This window comes from Prionailurus viverrinus, chromosome C1 (genome assembly GCF_022837055.1).
Source record: "Prionailurus viverrinus isolate Anna chromosome C1, UM_Priviv_1.0, whole genome shotgun sequence".
In the NCBI taxonomy this organism is placed as follows: domain Eukaryota; kingdom Metazoa; phylum Chordata; class Mammalia; order Carnivora; family Felidae; genus Prionailurus; species Prionailurus viverrinus.
In genome coordinates, this window is record NC_062568.1 from 19,324,511 (window position 1) to 19,345,801 (window position 21,291).

At 36.2% G+C, this 21,291-nt stretch overlaps 1 protein-coding gene across 1 annotated transcript in view; it reads left to right on the forward strand.

The window, feature by feature from the left end:
- Positions 1-21,291, forward strand: part of ERBB4 (erb-b2 receptor tyrosine kinase 4) — a 1,149,310-nt gene that overhangs the window by 119,527 nt on the left and 1,008,492 nt on the right. The window lies entirely within an intron of this gene.

Genomic DNA, 21,291 nt, shown 5'->3' on the forward strand with positions numbered 1-21,291 from the left:
CAAAAGACATTGCTATATATGCCACAAATTCTTATGGTTAAAACAGTATGGAATAAATAAATTACTAAAATATTTATCTAATATTTAATTTAATTGGAAATACATGAGATAAGTCTCAAATGAACTTTTAAATTGGAATGATAGTATAATTCAAAAACGAGGCAGATAAAATCCATCTCCTGACTTTTATCTTGGATGCTAAATTTTGAGAATTTCTTATAAAGTGTAAATCTTTTCTTCCCCTTCTTTAGTTAGTATATTTTTCTTATATGTGTATTTGCTGTAGAAAATCAATTTATGATACTATCTTATCAAAGGCCTTATCATGAGAATTTGGATGAAAGGACATGGAAAACATCCTTATTTAGCAAATAAAGTTGCATTTGATGAAATTAAGTATTTAAATATGCTGATATTATCTTCTGGATTTGTCAAGCTTTGAAATGCTGTGAAAAAAATCTGCCTTAAATAAATGAAAGGTAATGGAATAATTATTACTGAGGTGTGCCGATAGACTACATTAAAGGAAGAATTTGCTTGCTCAATTTCTGTAGTGACCCCAGACTATATGTTCCAACCCCCTACTGACATATATGTCAGTAGTATGCTGTAATGCTAATAATGATGTAAGATTTGAACGTGGGTATTTCACAAAGTTCATGTATATAGATCAGTTAATTTAATCTTGTCATGGTTTTAAAAGCTTTATTCATATTTTATGTGAATGCATTATGTGAGTTTGAATGATACAAGAACAAGGCAGTTTGAAGTTCAGGAGTTTTAATTCAGATATTATAGATATTTATTATCTTTTTCAATGTAGGCAGAAAAGATCTTGAAAAAGAGCAAATGTTTCTGAACCACTTTCCTCAGGGTTGCATCTTTTCACAAGTCTCCAATGGTGTGAGCCAGATCTCTCCAGTAAAGGAATAAAAGGATTTTATGAACAGTACACTATTGTGAGTTTCTATCAAAGGCAGGAAACTGGAGAGGTTGATGTGTGTCTTAATTCCCCAACTTCTTGTCCTCGCTGCCATGTTTTCTACAGCCTGGTCATTTTGATGTGTCAGATAAATAGGTATGGGTGGACCCAGTGGGAGGGTAAGTTTCCATTGATTAAGTTGGCAAGGAATAATGCTTTAGTAAAAACTACCTTTGTGTCTTTGCAATTCTATTAGTAATACAAATGAAAGTCAGTAGGAAGTTTTGGTGATGGTTCCATGCATGTCTGGCTTCATGAGTCTGTAATCTGTGTAGTTGCACAGGGCCCTGTGCTTATAAGGGCCCCATTTTTTGTTGTTGCCATATTGAAATTTCTAATTTGGATAAGGGAGCTCAGATTTTCATCTTGCACTGGACCCCACAAATATTGTATGGTCCCGTGGTTAATATCACAAGTTGAATGGAAAAAAGAAATCCTGCAGTTCTTGCATGTTGCTAAATAAAGCCATATCTGCCTTTGAAATCAATACTTAGTTTATTAGTTCAAAAAAGAATATAAACATCATAAGAAACTCAATTTAGAAAAAAATTGGTGTGGTGCTATTTAACCAGGCATTAATATTCATATTTAACCAGTTACTTTCTTTTTATTTTGTCCTCAAATATCAATATAAATCAATGATATACACAGTATATCATTGTCTTCTGAGTAATACATTCAGTGTTGTTTAGCTGTGTATATTATTTTAGTCTCCAAGTAATTTGGAAAGTCTCTTGTTTGGTATTTATATATTTTCCATCCAAATAACTCTGTGCTACTAGTACTGTCCTTTATTTACTATATTTCCCTACAGTTCCTAGATGTTATTCTCTTCAGCTGTATGGGATGAAAAATCTGCAAATCAAATGCACGGCATTCCAAGATATGTGACACAGACTAAATGGAGCCCTATGCGAACTCTTTTTACGTATGGTACTACTTTCATTAAATTTATTGTGTTTTTAATGAAACCTAGGAAGGTGAGCTAGAACTAATTTCAGACAAAGGAATACTCTCTACACCTAGTTGTAAAATAGGCATTACAAAAAAAAAGTAAGTAGTTAAACATGTACCTTTTTCCTGAATCCATTTACACAGCCAAAGTATTTCCTCTCTCAGTTCTTGGATCATTTGTTCCACTTCTAAGATACCAAAGTAGGTAAGTGACATTTGACAGGAAAATTAGGCTCCAGACCTACTGCAGTGGAATAATCTTCTCATCATACATGTTCCCCAAATCATCATCAGATTCAGTTTAATAGATTGAAAGACTCATTTGTTGTGAAACGAAAAAAAAACCCCACAAAAAAACGTGTTACTCCTAGTTGAATTAGCACTAGGTTGGCAGAGCTTAAGGCAACTTTTGGCCTACTTTGATGTTTGGATTCAGTTCTGTGAATGTTTATTTCAAGCCAAATGTCTAACTAGACAGAAATCTGTGCATGTAGTCATTTATTGTGACAACAACTACATCATTAGACAAACCAGTCTGGTCACAGACTATGAGTTAGCCTCCATGTCTTCAGCCAGCTTCCTTCTGTGGGATCCAATTTAAATCAATTCAATATGCTTTCTCGTTTAGATTCATATGAGACAGAAAGCTGGGGGGAGGGGGCGGGAAGTGCTACACTCATTTCTAATTTGTGCATACTGTAGGTCTAGGAAGGAATTGTTAAACTTCATATTTTTATTCAGATCAGAAAATTTAAAGTTAAGTATCTAACTTATCAATTTCATTTAAAATACTAAGATTGCAGCCTTGAAATTTCTTTAAGCTGGTCATATTAGAAAGCTCTGGGTTTTGGAATGAAGCAATTCAGTGCCATATAAAGTTTTTACAGCATTTTCAGAATTCTGGGAGAAAGATCACCTTCCAAATTGTAGATGAACTTCTGGTATGCAAGACACCTCTACCTACTAAAGGCACTGAGCCTGCTAAATTGCAAATATTAAATCATTTTGATTTTTAAAGTTCTTAGTTAAAAGAATATAGAATGAAAATATAATTTTTATAGCCTTTCACTAATAAGGCAATGAATCTGCCAAATGAGAAGTTTTACAAAACATTCCTCTACATAAAGTATTCTAAGTGGTGATATTTAGTGATAAAGCATGTTACTGTTGAAATTAAAGGATCTCCAATAGCAGTCAGGAAATTTCAGAGATGAAGCCCCATGAGGTACTTACTGCTAGTTTTTTTTTTAATTTTATGTGTATGTGTACATATGTGTATGTTTAAGAGTATGATAGAACTGTCTTATCTGTTTGTACCACTTTATGTAGAATTTTAACATAAATTATCTTACCAGATTTTATTAACTCTGGAAAGTAGTAAACTGGCTTTATCACTATTTTACAGATTAAAAAAAAACAACTAAGAATCTGAAAGATTGAGTAAACTTACCTCATTCCTGTAGCTATGAAATATCCTGGAGTGTAGTGTTTTCTTCTATTTTTTTTTCCCCCTGGAACAATCACTATAGATAATGTATTATCAACAGAAGATAACTGAAGTATTATGTGACTGTCTGTGAATGCATACACATGTGTACATACTCATTTAAGAGTAAATGCAAGGCACCTGGCTGGCTCAGTGAGTAGAGCATGTGACTTTTGATCTTAGGGTCATGAATTCAAGCCCCACATTGGACATAGAGCTTACTTAATGAAAAACTAAAACAAACAAAAAAAAAAGAGAATGCTTCTGAAAATAATTTTGGTAATACTTATTAAATAGTCTAAGTAATAAGAAAAATGGGAATACAGATCTGAACTGGATAGTGATTTTAAACAAAGGGCTTTTTCTGCTATACTATGTATACTATCTCCATATTGTTTGCGTTACTTCTAAAATTAACCAGGTGTTTTCCAACAGCAAGCATAAGACAAGCACGGTATACAAACTATAGGACTGCTTTATAGTTGTAGTCCTTCTAACCAGTATTAATTATGATCATCATAATTAAATTATACTTGAGTAAAGATGGCTTATTCAGTTGAGTGAATGGAATATAACAGTGAAGATTTTAATAATTCTGTTATTTTAATGATACAGCCAGATGTGTATGTAGTTATTTAGCTTTCCCACTAATTTGAAATCAAAAGTAAATGAGAGACTAGGTGCACAAGGAGTTCGCCCCTGTAAAGCATGATAAAAGTACTATTCAGTTCAGTCTGTATCCACATATCACAAAATAGTATAGAGGGAATTATCCTATTTGTCAGACTGATGTCGATTATAAAACTTGGCAGTTAGGGACTGAACATTATATTATGTTTATGATTAAATTTATGATGTTTTTAAAATGCACTAACATCAAACAGAAATGCGTTTTAAGCTGCTTTGTAAAACAAAGTTACCTCATTTCAGATTATATATGTAATTGAATACATAGGAAGGGAAGTTTTAGTTGAGACCTGAAGACAACAGGAACCACATTCCAATGTATAAGACTGTCATGATCAATTTGGAAGAAGAAAGAAGGGGAAAATTAGTGTTGGGATTCTTAAACACTTTACTAAAATTGAGGAGAAGATTGAAGAAGATTTCTGAAGAGAGATTCTGGTATGCTGTGATATCTATTCCCATATCCTGCAGAGCAGAATAGTGGTGGGCATGTTTCTCTCCATGAGTGTGCCTTTAAGAAGATCAAGGAGGCAGTTTATCAGTTTGAAGGATATGGTGAACAGGTATGTGAAAGATAGGTTGATTAATTACCTTGAGTTTGGAATGACCAAGACATGATTTTTTTGGACTTTCCGAGTTTTATCCAAGAAAAAAAATAAATCTTTCCCATGGACCAGATGAGGGCTACAGGAAAGAGCTGGTGTGCCATCATCTTAGTCCTACCCAAGAGGAAGGTCTAAAGGATCAGAATGGTCTTTGTAGATGGAAGGTGCAGATATTACAAGATAATTAGAGACTAAGATTATTGCATTCATCCTTGTCAGGGTAACATTAGGTAAGGAAATCCCGAATAAAGAGGTTTGGAAGAGGAGGAAATATGTCTTCCTACATGAAAAGTAAAGTACCTGGGAGAAAAGAATCAGTTTGTTTGTTTGTTTGTTTGTTTATTTATTTCTTGAGGTAGGTAGTTAGTTACATCCAAGTTAGTTAACATGTAATGTAATAATGATTTCAGGAATAGAATTTAGTAATTCATCACTTACATAAAATACCCAGTGCTCATCCAAACAAGTATCCTCCTTAATGCCCATCACCCATTTAGCCCATCCCCCTAACTAAAACCCCTCTAGCAATCCTCAGTTTGTTCTCTGTATATAAGAGTCTCTTATGGTTTGTCTCCCTTTCTGTTTCTATATTAATTTTGCTTCCGTTTCCCTATGTTCATTGGTTTTGTTTCTTAAGTTCCACATATGAGTGAAGTCAATATTTGTCTTTCTCTGACTCATTTCGCTTAGCATAATACACTCTAGTTCCATCCACGTTGTTGTAAATGGCAAGATTTCATTCTTTCTTATTGCTGAGTAATATTCCATTATATATGTATATATATGTATATATGTATATGTATTATGTATATATATGTATATATGTGTATGTATATGTATATATGTATATATGTGTGTGCGTATGTGTGTATATATATACACACACATATATATACATACACATATATACATGCATACACACACACACACACACACACACACACACCATTTCTTCTTTATCCTTTTGGCATTCAGCGGAAATTTGGGCTCTTTCAATAATTTGGCCATTGTTGATAGTACTGCTATAAACATTGGGGTGTGTGTGCCCCTTTGAATCAGCTTTTTGTTTACTTTGGATAAATACCTAGTAGTGCATTTGTTGGGTCATAGAGTAGTTCTACTTTTAACTTTTTTGAAGAATGTCCATACTGTTTCAAAAGTGGCTTCATCAGTTTGTATTCCCACCAACAGTTCAAAAGGGTTCTCCTTTCTCTGTATCCTTGCCAACATCTGTTTCCTGAGTTATTAATTTTAGCCGTTCTGACAGGTGTGAGGTGGTATTTCATTGTGCTTTTGATTTGTATTTCCCTGATGATGAGTGATGTTGAGCATCTTTTCATATCTGTTAGCCATCTGGATGTCTTCTTTGGAAAAGTGTCTACTCATGTCTTTTTCCTGTTTCTTCACTGGATTATTTGTTTTTTGGGTGTTGAGTTTGATAAGTTCATTATAGATTTTAGATACTAACCCCTTATATGATAATGTCATTTGCAAATATCTTCTCCCATTCCGTCAGTTACCTTTTCATTTTGCTGATTGTTTCCTTTGCCGTGCAAAAGGTTTTGATCTTGATGAGGTCCCAATAGTTCATTTTTGCTTTTGTTTCCCTTGCCTATGGAGGCATGTCCAGTAAGAAGTTGCTGCAGCCAAGGTCAACGAGGTTGTTGCCTGTTTTCTCCTGTAGGATGTTTATGGCTTCCTGTGTTACGTTTAGGTCTTTCATCCATTTTTAATTTATTTTTGTGTATGGTGTATGAAAGTGGTCCAGGTTCATTCTTCTGCATGTCGCTGTCCAGTTTTCCTAGCACCATTTGCTGAATTGACTGTTGTTTTTCCACTGGATATTCTTTCCTGCTTTGTCGAAATTAGTTGGCCATACATTTGTGGGTCCATTTCTGGGTTCTCTATTCTGTTCCATTGATCTGTGTCTGTTTTTGTGCCAGTACCACACTATCTTGATAATTTTAGATTTGTAATACAGCTTGGAATCTGGAATTGTGATGCCTTCATCTTTGGTCTTCTTTTTCAACATTACTTTGGCTATTTGGGGGCTTTTCTGGTTCCATGCAAATTTTAGAATTGTTTGTTTTAGCTCTGTGAAGATTGGTGGTGTTATTTTGATAGAGATTGCACCAAATATGTAGACTACTTGGAATAGTATCGGCATTTTAACAATATTTCTTACAGTGAGCATAGAATGTTTTTCCGTGTGTGTGTGTGTGTGTGTGTGTGTGTGTGTGTGTGTGTGTCTTCACATAAGCTTTCCATAGTTTTCAGTGTATAGATCTTTCACCTCTTTGGTTAGGTTTACTCCTAAGTATTTTATGTTTTTCAGTACAATTGTAAATGGGATTGATTCCTCATTTATCTTTATGCTGCTTAATTATTGCTGTATAGAAATGCAACAGATTTCTGTACATTGATTTTTATTCTGTCACTTTGCTGAATTCACATATCAGTTGTAGCAGTTTTTGGTGGAGCCTTTGGGGTTTCCATGTAGACTATCATGTCATCTGCAAAGAGTGAAAGTTTGATTTCCTCTTTGCTGATTTTGGATGCCTTTAATTTTTTTGTTGTTGTTGTCTGATTGCTGAGGCTAGGACTTCCAACATTATGTTGAATAACAGTGGTGAGTGGACATCCCTGTCCTGTTTCTGACCCTAGTGAGTCAACAAGGTACTAGTTGATATTTTATGCATCCATGTTCATCAGAGAAATTGTAGTTCTCCTTTTTAGTGGGGTTTTTGTCTGGTTTTGGAATCAAGATAATGCTGGCCTTGTAGAGTGAGTTTGGAAATTTTCCTTCCATTTCTATTTTTTTAATGTATTGTTGGATATGGTTGGCTAACATCTTGTTGAGGATTTTTGCATTCATGTTCATCAGAGAAATTGGTCTATAGTTGTCCTTTTTAGTGGGGTCTTTGTCTGGTTTTGGAATCAAGGTAGTGCTGGCTTCATAGAAAGAGTTTGGAAGTTTTCTTTTCCATTTATAATTTTTAGAACAGCTTCAAGAGAGTAAGTGTTAAATCTTCTTTAAATGTTTGGTAGAATTCCCCTGGAAAGCCATCCAACCCTGGACTCTTGTTTGTTGAGAGATTTTAGATTACTGATTCAATTTCTGTGCTGGTTATGGGTCTGTTCATATTTTCTATTTCTTCCTGTTTCAGTTTTGGTACTTTATATGTTTCTAGGAGTTTGTCCAATTCTTCCAGATTGCCCCATTTGTTGGCATGTAATTGCTCATAATATTCTCTTATTTTTTGTATTTCTGTGACGTTGGTTGTGATGTCTCCTCTTTCATTTGTGATTTTATTTATTTGGGTCCTTTCCTTTTTCTTTTTGATCAGTCTGGCTTGGGGTTTATCAATTTTGCTAATTATTTCAAAGAACCAGCTTCTGGTTTCATTGATCTGTTCTACTGTTTTGTTGTTGTTGTTGTTATTTGTTGTTTGTTTTTTCAATATCATTGATTTCTGCTATAATCTTTATTATTTCCTTTCATTTGCTGATTTGGGGCTTTATGTGCTGTTCTTTTTTCCTGCTTCTTTAGGTGGAAAGTTAGGTTGTGTATATGAGAACTTCCTTATTTAGGAAGGCCTGGATTGCTATATACTTCCTTCTTATGACTGCCTTTGCTGCATCCCCGAAGTTTTGGACTGTCCTGTTTTTATTTTCATTGGGCTCCGTGTAATTTTTAACTTACTTTTTAATTTCTTGGTTAACCCATTCATTCTTTGGTAGGATGTATTTAGTAGGAAGTATTCTGGTCTTTGCAATTTTTTTTCTTGTGGTTGATTTCAAGTTTCATGACATCGTGTTCTGAAAATATGCATGGTATGATATCCATCTTTTTGTATTTGTTGAGGGCTGATTTGTGACCCAGTATGTGATCTGCTCTGGAGAATGTTCCATATGCACTCAAGAAGAATGTGTATTCTCCTGCTTTAGGATGAAATGTTCTGAATATATGTTAAATCTATCCAGCCCAGTGTGTCATTCAAAGCCATTGTTTCCTTGTTGATTTTCTTATTAGATTGTCTGTCCATTGATGTAAGTGGGATGTTGAAGTCCCTTACTATTTTGGTATCATTGTTGATGAGTTTCATTATGTTTGTGTAAAATTGATTTATATGTTTGGGGGTTTCTGAGTTGGAGGCATAAATATTTACAATTGTATATCTCCTTAGTGGATAGACCCTTTAATTATTATATAATGCCCTTCTTCATCTCTTGTTACAGTCTTTATTTTAAAATCCAGTTTGTCTGATAGAAGTATGGCTACTACAGGGGCGCCTGGGTGGTTCAGTTGGTTAAGCATCTGACTTTGGTTCAGGTCATGATCTCACCACTTGTAAGTTTGAACCCTGTGTCAGGCTCTGCCTGCTTCAGATTCTGTGTCTCCCTCTCTCTCTGCCCTTCCCCTGTTCACACTCTGTCTCTCTAAGTCTCTCTCAAAAATAAAATAAAATAAAATCTAATCTAATAGTAAAGTAAAGTAAAATGAAATGAAATAGTAAATAAAAAAAAGAAGTATGGCTACTCTGACTTTCCTTTGATATTCATTAGCATGATAGATGGTTCTCCATCCCTTTACTTTCAATCTTCAGTTGTCTTTAAGTCTAAACTGAGTCTCTTATAGCAGCATATAAATGGGGCTTGTTTTCTTATCCATTCTGATACCCTATGTCTTTTGATTTGAGCATTTAGTCCATTTACATTTAGAATGATTATTGAAAGATACAAATTTAGTTCTATGGTTTTGCCTGTAGAGTTGGTGTTTCTGATGATGTTCCCTGGCCCTCTCTAGTTTTTGTTGCTTTTGGTCTGTTTTGCTTTGTCTTTTCTTCACTCAAAATGTCCCTTTAATTTTTTTTTTAATGTTTATTATTTATTTTTGAGAGAGAGAGAGGCATACAGAGTATGAACAAGGGAAGGACAGAGAAAAAGGGAGATGCAGAATCTGAAGCAGGCTTCAGGCTCTGAGCTGTCAGCACAGGGCCCAACATGGGGCTCAAACACATAAACCCTGAGATCATGACCTGAGTCAAATCAGATGCTTCATGAACTAAGCCACCTGGGGTGCCCAAAGAGACCCCTTCAAAATTTCTTATAGGGCTGGTTTAATGATCACAAACTCCTTTGTTTTTTGTTTGTCTGGGAAACTCTTTATGTCTCCTTCTATGTTGAATGACAGCCTTTCTGGATAAAGAAATTTTGGCTGCCTATTTTTCTGCTTCAGCACGTTGAATGTATTCTGCCATTCCTTTATGGCCTGCCAAGATTCTGTGGACAGATCTGATACAAACCTGATCTATCTTCCCTTGTAGGTTAAGCACTTTGTTCCCCTTACTGCTTTTGCAACTCTTTCCTTCTCTGTGTATTTTGTGAATTTACTACGATATGCCTTGATGATGGTTGTTTTTTGTTGAATCTAATGGGAATTCTCTGTGCTCTTGGATTTTGATGTCTGTGTCCTTTGCCATATTAGAAATGTTTTCAGCTATAATTTGCTCACATAAACCTTCTACCCCTTCTTCTCTCTCTTTATCTTCTGGGACTCCTATGATTCAAATGTTACTCATTTTTAGTAAGTCACTGAGTTCACTAAGTCTTGTGTTTTTTTGTCTTTGTTTCCCTCCTTTTTTCTGCTTCAGCATTCTCCATGTCACTGATTCACTGCTCTGCTTTTTCCATCCTTGCCATCACAGCATCCATTCAAGATTGCATCTTGGTTATAGCATTTGTAATTTCAGCCTTAGTAACTTCTGTTCTTTTATCTCTGGAGAAAGATTTTCTGGTGTCTTCTATGCTTTTTTCAACCCCAGCCAATATTCTTATAATTGTGGTTTTAAATTCTAGTTCAGACATCTTACTTATATCTGTGTTGATTAAATCATTGGATGTCATTTCTTCCTGTTCTTTCTTTTGGGGTAAATTCCTTTGACTTCTCATTTTGTAGGAACAAAAGTAATAATAAAATAAAGAATAAAAATTAAAAACAAAACAAAAACATTAAATAAAAGAAGCTGGACCCTAAGTGCGTTTGATCCACTTATTGAAAGAAACTTGTTAGAATAGAGGAAAAGGGAAAAGAAAACAAATAAGAAAAATTTTAAAAATTAAACAAAATTATATAGTAAAATAGAATAAAATAAAAAATAAAATAGAAAAAAATATTTAAAAAATTAAAAATAATATGTTCTTTCTGTATCCAAGAAAGAGAAAATAAAGAGAGAAAAAAAAAAAGAAAAAGAAAACTAAGCAAAAACAGAAGCAAAGTAAATGAAGAAATAAATGAACTAGCAAACAGAATGAAACCCAGATGAAGTTATATCTATTTTCCCCTAGAACTCAAACTTTGAAGCATGCTGTAGTCTGTACACTAAGCAGAGGGAGGGATTTGTGCTGGTCTTCTGGGGTATGTACCTGGATGTTCAGTTAGGTGAGGCTTGGTGTAATGCCTCAATTCCCCACTAAATGGCACTGCTTAGCTTACTGGGGTGGATCTATGTGTGTGCAAACATGCATGTGGGTGGTAGAGTTGAAAAAGGCTTTACCCAGTTCCCTTGTGTCTGGCACAGGAACTTCTCACTCTCACCTCCCCATGATCAAGTACCCCTCCTTTGTCTTAGGCCTCTGTCTGCTCCCTGGCTCTACCCTGCCCTTGTCCAAGCTGTCTACCTGCCAGGTGTCACCTCTCTCCAGAGTTTTATGTCAGATGGGGTTGTGTTTCAAAACTCCATGCTTCAGAGATCCCTGGGGCTTGGACCAGTGGCAACTCTCTGGGGGAGGGTTTTGCTGAGCAATGGCTGGATGCTGGCTTGCTCCAGAAAACATTTGTGTGATTGTGCAGCAGCAGTGGTTCAGAGATTATAGCAAATCATGATACACAGCTGGTGCCAGTTTTCACCACACTCTTAAGTCTTTTTCCCAATAGCAGCAAATGTGGCTGTTCTCTCAGGTCCACTGGGGTGTTTGCTGCAGGGAAGCTGTATGGCCTCTACCAAATGCACTACAAACAGGGAATCCCTTCTCCCTGTGTGGTACATGGACTCCTCAGACTGCAATGCCTGCTCCTGGGGATTCACCCTACTTCTTCACCAGGCATCGCCAGGCACTGATCTCTGAAGCTTCAGACTCTGCCCTCCACTGTTTATAGAATCCTGGTGGTATTGAAACCCTCTCCTTTTTTCCCATCAATGGTTTTGGGGAACAGATTCCTTGTTCATTCCCCTGTGAGTGTTTTCACTCTTCTCTCTTTCTCTCCAGCTACTTCTGGGGGAAATGCTTTTCTTGCATAATCCTGATGTGCCACACTCTCCCCCTTTCTCTTTTTCTCTCTGTTCTCTTTCCGCAAAAAAGGCTCCTTGCCTTCTGAGGCTTTCTCTCCGCCAGTTCACCTCTCAGTACCACATACCTGCCAAGTTCTGTGGCTCAGGTTATACAGATTATTGTGTTAATCCTCAGATCAATTTCCTAGGTATTCAAAATGGTTTGGTGCTGATCTAGCTGCATTTCAGGGACGAGACAAGCTCAGCGTCTCCATACTGCTCTGCCATCTTAACTCCTCCCTGAAAAGAATCACTTTAAACAGTGGCAAGTTCTGAGAGCCCCAATTCTAGCTCTTCACCAACCCAATAAGAAGTCCCCTTTCTATGATTCAAGCTGCAAGATTTTAGAAATTGACATTGGCAACCTGAGGGAGAAGGGATGGGAATGCAGCGAGAGAAAGGGAAGTCATCATGTAGCCTTTTCTTTCACTTATTCATCAAGAAAAGTACCACAATAAGTATTTATATTTTCATACATTGACAATTTTGATGCAGTTGACTTCTTCATATATATCAATATGGTTTTCTAACTTTTGGTTTCACAAATATCCATTGCGTAAATTTTTAAAATTTATATGAGTCCTCTGAAGAGAAAAAAAAAGTTACTGTGTAAAAATAATGTAGTAGAATTTGGTAAGGGGCATCATTTAAAGACTACTTTTAGCCTTCTAATTTTACTGGCTATACCACTGAAAAATGTAACTTTGAAACGAACAGAATAGGAATAAATGCAAATACTTGTCTTTATCTGATCCATTAATTTTAAAACATAAATAATGACTTTTTTTGTCTTGGTTCTAGTTACACAGTTTATATTGTTTCACCTCGGGTAGTAAATAAATTTAGTTGTCTTCATTTTATTATAAAACCAAGAATTTTTATAATAAGATCATTTTACTTAAAATCGTTTTATGTTATAACTTTTAAGACTGATATGTTTTAATCTAAATACAAATTTAATTAATATTGTTATGAACCTTTTGCCAAACCTTGGAATTCAAAAGCCAGTCATCAGAGCGTATACACTTAATTATTTTGATTCTAGATATTTACTCCAAATAAATTATCTTTGCGAATCTATATAAATATGTATATTAAAGGATAAATATGTGTATCTGTGTACATATTAGAAACTTGTCATAATATTAAATGAAATAACTATGAAGTGGGAGGTAATAGAACTGCTAACAGAATATTCATATTTAATTTCACATTTTTGTGTTTTAGCTCATATATATATAACTTTTATTATTCCAAAAAGTGTGCAGAATTCTTGCCTTAAGTTATTCTGAGGCTTAGATAAAAAAATTAGAGCAGAATATTATTCCGTGAGACCACATACACAGGCCCTTCATGCTGTAGATAAGCCTCATACATAATTTAAAACAAACATTAAATAATTTTCAAGTTTCTCCAAACTAAGAAAACTTCAATGAGAAAATAAAAATAAAAAAACAAAAAAAAATTTCCCTCCAGAGAAACCCATAGATGTGTTCTATATTTACTTAATTTAAATTTACTTTCTCATTGATAGTTTCTTTAAAAAATAAAACAGGGGTGCCTGGGTAGCTCAGTTGGTTGAGCATCCAACTCTTGATTTCTGCTCTGGTCATGATTCCAGAGTCATGGTATCCAGCCCTGTGTCAGCTCTGTCCTGAGTGTGGAGCCTGCTTAAGATTCTCTTCCTCTCTCCCCCTCCCTTTGCCTTTCTCCCCTGCTGGCTCGCTCTCTCTCTCTCTCTCTCTCTCTCTCTCTCTCTCTCTCTTGCTGTCTCTCGCTCTCAAAAACAAGAGTCTCCATAGGGAAGATGGTGGCTTAGGAGGACGCTGGGCTCACCGCGTCCTGCTGGTCACTTAGATTCCACCTACACCTGCCTAAAAACCCAGAAAACCACCAGAAGACTAGCAGAACGGAGTCTCCGGAGCCAAGCACAGACGAGAGGCCCACGGAAGAGGGTAGGAAGGGTGGAGAGGCGGTGCACGCTCCACGGACTGGTGGGAGGGAGCTGGGGCAGAGGGGCAGCCTGCCGGCCAAGCAGAGACCCTGAGTCTGGCTTGCAAAAGCAGAGGGGCCGGACGGAGTGTGTTCAGACAGGAAGCGGGACTTAACATCTGGAAGGTTATAAGTTAACAGCTCTGCTCGGAGAACGGGAGGGCTGGAGGACAACGGGAGGGAGAGTTGCTGAGCCCCAGGACGACAGAGCTCAGTTTGGCAGGGAACAAAGGTGCTCGCCAGCGCCATCTCCCTCGCCCATCCCCCAGCCAAAATCCCAAAGGGAACCAGTTCCTGCCAGGGAACTTGCTTGTACCGTGCAAACACCGAAGCTGTGCTTCTGCGGATCCATCCCTCTGGCAGCGGGTCTGACTCCCTCCCGCTGCCAAAGGGCCCCTCCTGAAGCGGATCACCGAAGGAGAAGCGAGCTAAGCTTGCCCCTCCCGCCCCCGTGCACCTTGCCCATCCACCCCAGCTAATACACCAGATCCCCAGCACCATAAGCCTGGCAGTGTGCAAGTAGCCCAGATGGGCCACGCCACCCCACAGTGAATCCCGCCCCTAGGAGAGGGGAAGAGAAGGCACACACCAGTCTGACTGGCCCCAGCAGTGGGCTGGGGGCAGACATCAGGTCTGACTGCGGCCCTGCCCACCAACTCCAGTTATTCAAGACAGCACAGGGGAAGTGCCCCGCAGTCCCGCACCACTCCAGGGACTATCCTAAATGACCAAATGGAAGAATTCCCCTCAAAAGAATCTCCAGGAAATAACAACAGCTAACGAACTGATCAAAAAGGATTTAAACAATAGAACAGAAAGTGAATTTAGAATAATATTCATAAAATTAATCACTGGGCTTGAAAACAGTATAGAGGACAGCAGAGAATCTATTGCTACAGAGATCAAGGGACTAAGGAACAGCCAGGAGGAGCTAAAAAATGCTATAAACGAGCTGCAAAATAAAATGGAAACGACCACGGCTCGGATTGAAGAGGCAGAGGAGAGAATAGATGAACTAGAAGATAAAATTATGGAAAAAGAGGAAGCTGAGAAAAAGAAAAAAAAAATCCAGGAGTATGAGGGGAAAATTAGAGAACTAAGTGATGCACTAAAGAGAAATAATCTACGCATAATTGGTATTCCAGAGGAGGAAGAGAGAAGGAAAGGTGCTGAAGGTGTACTTGAAGAAATCATAGCTGAGAACTTCCCTGAACTGGGGAAGGAAAAAGACATTGAAATCCAAGAGGCACAGAGAACTCCCTTCAGACGTAACTTGAATCGATCTTCTGCACGACATATCATAGTGAAGCTGGCAAAATACAAGGATAAAGAGAAAATTCTGCAAGCAATGAGGGATAAGTGTGCCCTAACATATAAAGGGAGACCTATAAGACTCGTGACTCATCTCTCTTCTGAAACTTGGCAGGCCAGAAAGGAATGGCAGGAGATCTTCAATGTGATGAACAGAAAAAATATGCAGCTGAGAATCCTTTATCCAGCAAGTGTGTCATTTAGAATAGAAGGAGAGATAAACGTCTTCCCAAACAAACAAAAACTGAAGGAATTCGTCACCACTAAACCAGCCCTACAAGAGATTCTCAGGGGGATCCTGTGAGACAAAGTATCAGAGACATCGCTACAAGCATAAGACATACAGACATCACAATGACCCTAAACCCATATCTTTCTATAATAACACTGAATGTAAATGGGCTAAATGCGCTAACCAAAAGACATAGGGTATCAGAATGGATAAAAAAACAAGACCCATCTATTTGCTGTCTACAAGAGACTATTTTAGACCTGAGGACACCTTCAGATTGAGAGTGAGGGGATGGAGAACTATTTATCATGCGCCTGGAAGCCAAAAGAAAGCTGGAGTAGCCATACTTATATCACACAAACTAGACTTTAAATTAAAGGCTGTAACAAGAGATGAAGAAGGGCATTATATAATAATCACAGGGTCTATCCATCAGGAAGAACTAACAATTATAAATGTCTATGTGCCGAATACCGGAGCCCCCAAATATATAAAACAATTACTCACAAACATAAGCAACCTTATTGATAAGAATGTGGTAATTGCAGGGGACTTTAACACTCCACTTACAGAAATGGATAGATCATCTAGACACACGGTCAATAAAGAAACAAGGGCCCTGAATGAGACATTGGATCAGATGGACCTGACAGATATATTTAGAACTCTGCATCCCAAAGCAACAGAATATACTTTCTTCTCGAGTGCACATGGAACATTCTCCAAGATAGATCACATACTGGGTCACAAAACAGCCCTTCATAAGTTTACAAGAATTGAAATCATACCATGCATACTTTCAGACCACAATGCTATGAAGCTTGAAATCAACCACAGAAAAAAGTCTGGAAAACCTCCAAAAGCATGGAGGTTAAAGAACACCCTACTAAAGAATGAGTGGGTCAACCAGGCAATTAGAGAAGAAATTAAAAAATATATGGAAACAAACGAAAATGAAAATAAAACAATCCAAACTTGTTTGGGCTGCAGCGAAGGCAGTCCTGAGAGGAAAATACATTGCAATCCAGGCCTATCTCAAGAAACAAGAAAAATCCCAAATACAAAATCTAACAGCACAACTAAAGGAAATAGAAGCAGAACAGCAAAGACAGCCTAACCCCAGCAGAAGAAGAGAAATAATAAAGATCAGAGCAGAAATAAACAATATAGAATCAAATAAAAACAAATAAATAAGTAAATAAATAAGTAAATAAATAAATAAATAAATAAATAAATAAATATAAAAATTTAAAAAGTAACTAAAACAACCTTTTTCCTATTTCTGTTTATTGCCAACACCATGAAATTTCAAATAGATTAAGTTAAGCACTAGAATATGTTTACTGTTATTCTTGACACCCTCCCTAACCCACAATCTACCACTAACCAATACATCCCTAAATATATCACACAGTTTTCATCAATAATGACAGTGATTCTTACCATATATTTCTTAATAAAAACTCATTGTGATGTGGTGTTTTGGTGGTAATGTTGTATAACTATGTAAAGTGTCTTAATTCTAGTTATAATTGTTATACCCATAAAACCAGTTGAAAACCCAGAAAATTAAAAAGAAGCATTGTTATATCTTTCAAATTTTATAACCAATAGTCAATAACTGGAACTGGAATTTAGACTTCAGGGTGCTATAATATTTAGTCTGAAGGATCATTCCACTTTGAAATGAGGTCTTGTGAAAGCACAAACTTAATCATACATTTGTTTCTGAACCATAATGATCAACATTTTCATTGTATCATTCAGTGATTTATCATCATGTTGGAGACTGATGAATGCTACTCATGGTGTCAGCACAATGTAACCAATGACTTGTTTCACAAATTTAATAGCAAAAATGTTTAATGAGTTCTCAGCATGAACATGTGATAAGCAAAACTCTTTGGTCATGCTTTATAGACTAATCATCACTGTTTTACCTTGGATATGTTTTTACAAACTTTGTACCCGTGATGCAGTAGGACACTGACTGATCTTACTTGAGCAGGTTTATTTATACATGTGATGTGTTTTTTTCTGAAATAGACATATTTACATATGCAATCATATGTAGATATAGAATTTCATTAAAGATAGGCTAGATTTGGGGCGCCTGGGTGGCGCAGTCGGTTAAGCGTCCGACTTCAGCCAGGTCACGATCTCGCGGTCCGTGAGTTCGAGCCCCGCGTCAGGCTCTGGGCTGATGGCTCAGAGCCTGGAGCCTGTTTCCGATTCTGTATCTCCCTCTCTCTCTGCCCCTCCCCCGTTCATGCTCTGTCTCTCTCTGTCCCAAAAATAAATAAAAAAAAAAAAGTTGAAAAAAAAAGATAGGCTAGATTAACCACAGTAAAAAAATAACCCATAAATATCAAGGACTTTGAAACATCGAAGATTTTTTTTCTTTCTTAATCATGTTAAAGGTCCAATGAAGAATGGCTGGGTACTCTGCTTTAGGTTGTCATTGTCTTTACTTCTTGACCTATGCTGATGCAATAGTCACTCATCGAGAATTTTGTCCGTTTTGCCAACACAAAAGAGAAGTTCTAATGTCTTTTGAAGCTTCTGTTTAGGAGTGACACATGATACTTACATGTATTTGATCAAATGAAGCCAAATGAGGGTCATATTAGAGTTCATTGGTGTGAGGAAATGCAATTTTATCATGGATCCAGAAGAAGAGAGAATCAAACATTTGTAAACAATCTTAATGCCTTACTAGTATAGGATATCAATGTAGATTTTAACGTATTCGTATTTAGCTCCTGTAAGACCATATCTCTGATATCACTCATGTGTTACTATTAGTGTTACTATTATGCTAATTTAGGTTACTGTTCGTAATTACCATTTCTAACTTGAGGCGACATTTAAGATTATAAACGGGTTGGGATGGACATGTAGATTAGGGAAGGGAGTGTGTGATGGAGACTGTCCTGCAAGGTTTGTGTTTCTATGTATTTTATTCTTATTCTAACTTCCCTTCTTTTAAATAACTTGTGGCTTGTCCAAGCAGCATGCTTTTCCATATTAAGGGTGTGGAAATTGATACTTTATAAAAATAGAATTCTGCATAATTAGATTTGGTGGTTAGGTAGTAAATTTAACTATGTCCTTTTGCAGAGATGATTTAGTATAGAAGTATTTTTATTATCTCTAAAGAGAATTGTTCAAGACTAAAGAAATTATATTTGAAGAATACAGTAGCCATGCAATAAATATGGTACCAGAAACCACAAACTGAGTTCTGGCATTGCTGATGCCAGAGTTGATTATCACTTGGAATGATTTAATTTGTCAGAATTGCTTTTAATAAAATAGAGAAGAAATTCAAGTAAAATTTTGTAGAAGAAATTCCAGTAATTCCAACTAAAATTCAGTACAATTCTGGTTCTCAAACTTTGCTGAATATTGGAATTACTGGGGAGCTTTTTAACAAATCCTAATATGCAGGTATTAGAACATCTCATTAGGGCCAGATGAAGGGTATTGGTCCAACTATCATTTTGTTTTGAAGCTCATCAGGTGATTGTGGTATGCAGCAAAGCTTAGGAATCACTAGTGTAGAAAATACTGAATTAAATTAAAAAAAGCTTTTGGGGTATAAAATAATATTCCTGAAAAAAAGCAGTTTAATATATTTATAAGCATATATTATTATTCTCCTGGATAGAAAAGTTATTCAGGTAATTGTTTTAGTAGGGACAGTATTTTGTAGACCTAATCTTATAATGAGGACTTTATGCATAAATTTTCAATATTTTACTAATTTATCCGGTAGTGATAAGTGTGTCACTTACCATGATGATAATTTTATCTTCTCAATACACAGCACAGCACATAAAAAACAATCTATGTACATTGATAATTATGTTTCATAAATTATTAAGTGGAGTGCTATGATATATTGATGGGGAAGAAGATAATTTCTAGGATATCAGATGGTCTGTTGTCAGAACTTCTAATTCACTGAAGTAACTTCATACTACTGTTTAGAGTTTGTTCTTAAAATTAATTTTTTATTAATTTTGTATACACGTATATGTATATGCTTGTATATACACAAGCAAATATATATATGCCTATTTACATATTTACTTAAAAACACATATAGTCATATTCAGGAAGTTTCTAAAGGATAGTAGTGAAGAGTATGAACTTTGAAGTTATAGTTCTTGGGTTCACATTCTGTCTTTGTCATTTACTGGTTTGGTAATCTTAGGCAGTTACTCAACTCACTGTGCCTTAGTTTCTTCTAACCTTAGTAAGAGTGCCTGACAGTTTTAAGTGCTGAATAAGTGCTAGTTTTTATTATTTTTGTTTTATGTTTAGATTTTCAGCTCAATATGTTTGCTTTTCCAAACATGAATAAGACACTTTCTTCAGAAATTTTAGGTCAGTGAAGAAGACCTATAGAAAGAAATTTTAATACAGTATAGTAAGCTCACCATAATAGGATTTAGAAGGTAAAGAGGTACCAACTCAGGCAGAATGGAGTGTGGGGTTCAAGGAAGGCTTGTGAATGAAGGTGACTATTTTAAGGGAATTTGCCTTGTGAGGAAATGAAGGGGAATATTTGTGCAGAGAGAGGCGTACATGCAGAGACTAGAGTAGGTGTTAAAAGCATGGCATATTCTGGAAAAGGCAGAGCTGAGAATGGAAGGGTGTGGAATGTGTAGAGAGAGAGAAGAGGCAGATCAGAAAGACCTTTCTATCTCATACTAAGGAGTTTGGACTTTTTCTTGGTGGTAATGGAGAATAGCTGAAAGACTCCTAATGCAAGTATTGGTATTTTTAGAACTGATAATCAATGCACTCACAAATACATTATCCCACGTGACAGACTAGAGTTAGTTCCCAGTCTAAGGTGAGTCTCTGAAAGGCTTTTAACAGTGAGCAACAAAGGTAAATTTTTCATTAATGTACCTGTCCTATACTCTTCATTCAGTCTGCCTTTTCTATAATCTTAAATCATTTAGCCCTTATAATGAAAACTAGATAACTATAATATGTGTAATCATCTTTTATCTGCAATCTGTAACAGCACATAAGTAGTAGTAATTTTGTCTCTAATATGGCTTTCAGCCATATATGCTGTTCCCATTTTGCACCAAGAAATTGGCTATTTCATCATACCAGACTGAGTGGTCATGCTAGATCCATGTCTGTGGTTGTATTTTCAGTCAAAAGTGAACCTACTTTTGTGGTTTTCTTTTGACCATAAGGGAGGTTTTTGTATAGTAGTTTACTGGGATGTGACATATCAATGCAGGCAGGTATTTGAAGACAAAAACATCTTAAACTTAGTCTGTAGCCACAGGTATAAGGTAGCTAGCTATGTGTGAAACTCCTTAGACTCTTGTCAGTGGAAGTGGTGCTAAATATAAAATTAGTCATACTGTGAGATACTTAAAATAACCTAAAGACCTGAAACAAAATCAGAATTGGGATAAATAGAAACTGATCAAATATATGTATTTAGAACATCATTCTTTTAATGTTGTGAAAATTGTAGACTTAGGGGATCCATCACTGAGAGTGGCCTTGGGCTTGTCCCTCAATATTCTTAGGATTTAAAAATTTTTTCAACTATTCTCTGGATATGTTGGACTACAGTATTTGGAAAATCATACTTCTGTTAAATTCAAATGTTGAGTGATGAGTGTGTGGGAAGTTCTAGGTATGCTCCTAATTTAGGTCCATATCATATTCAA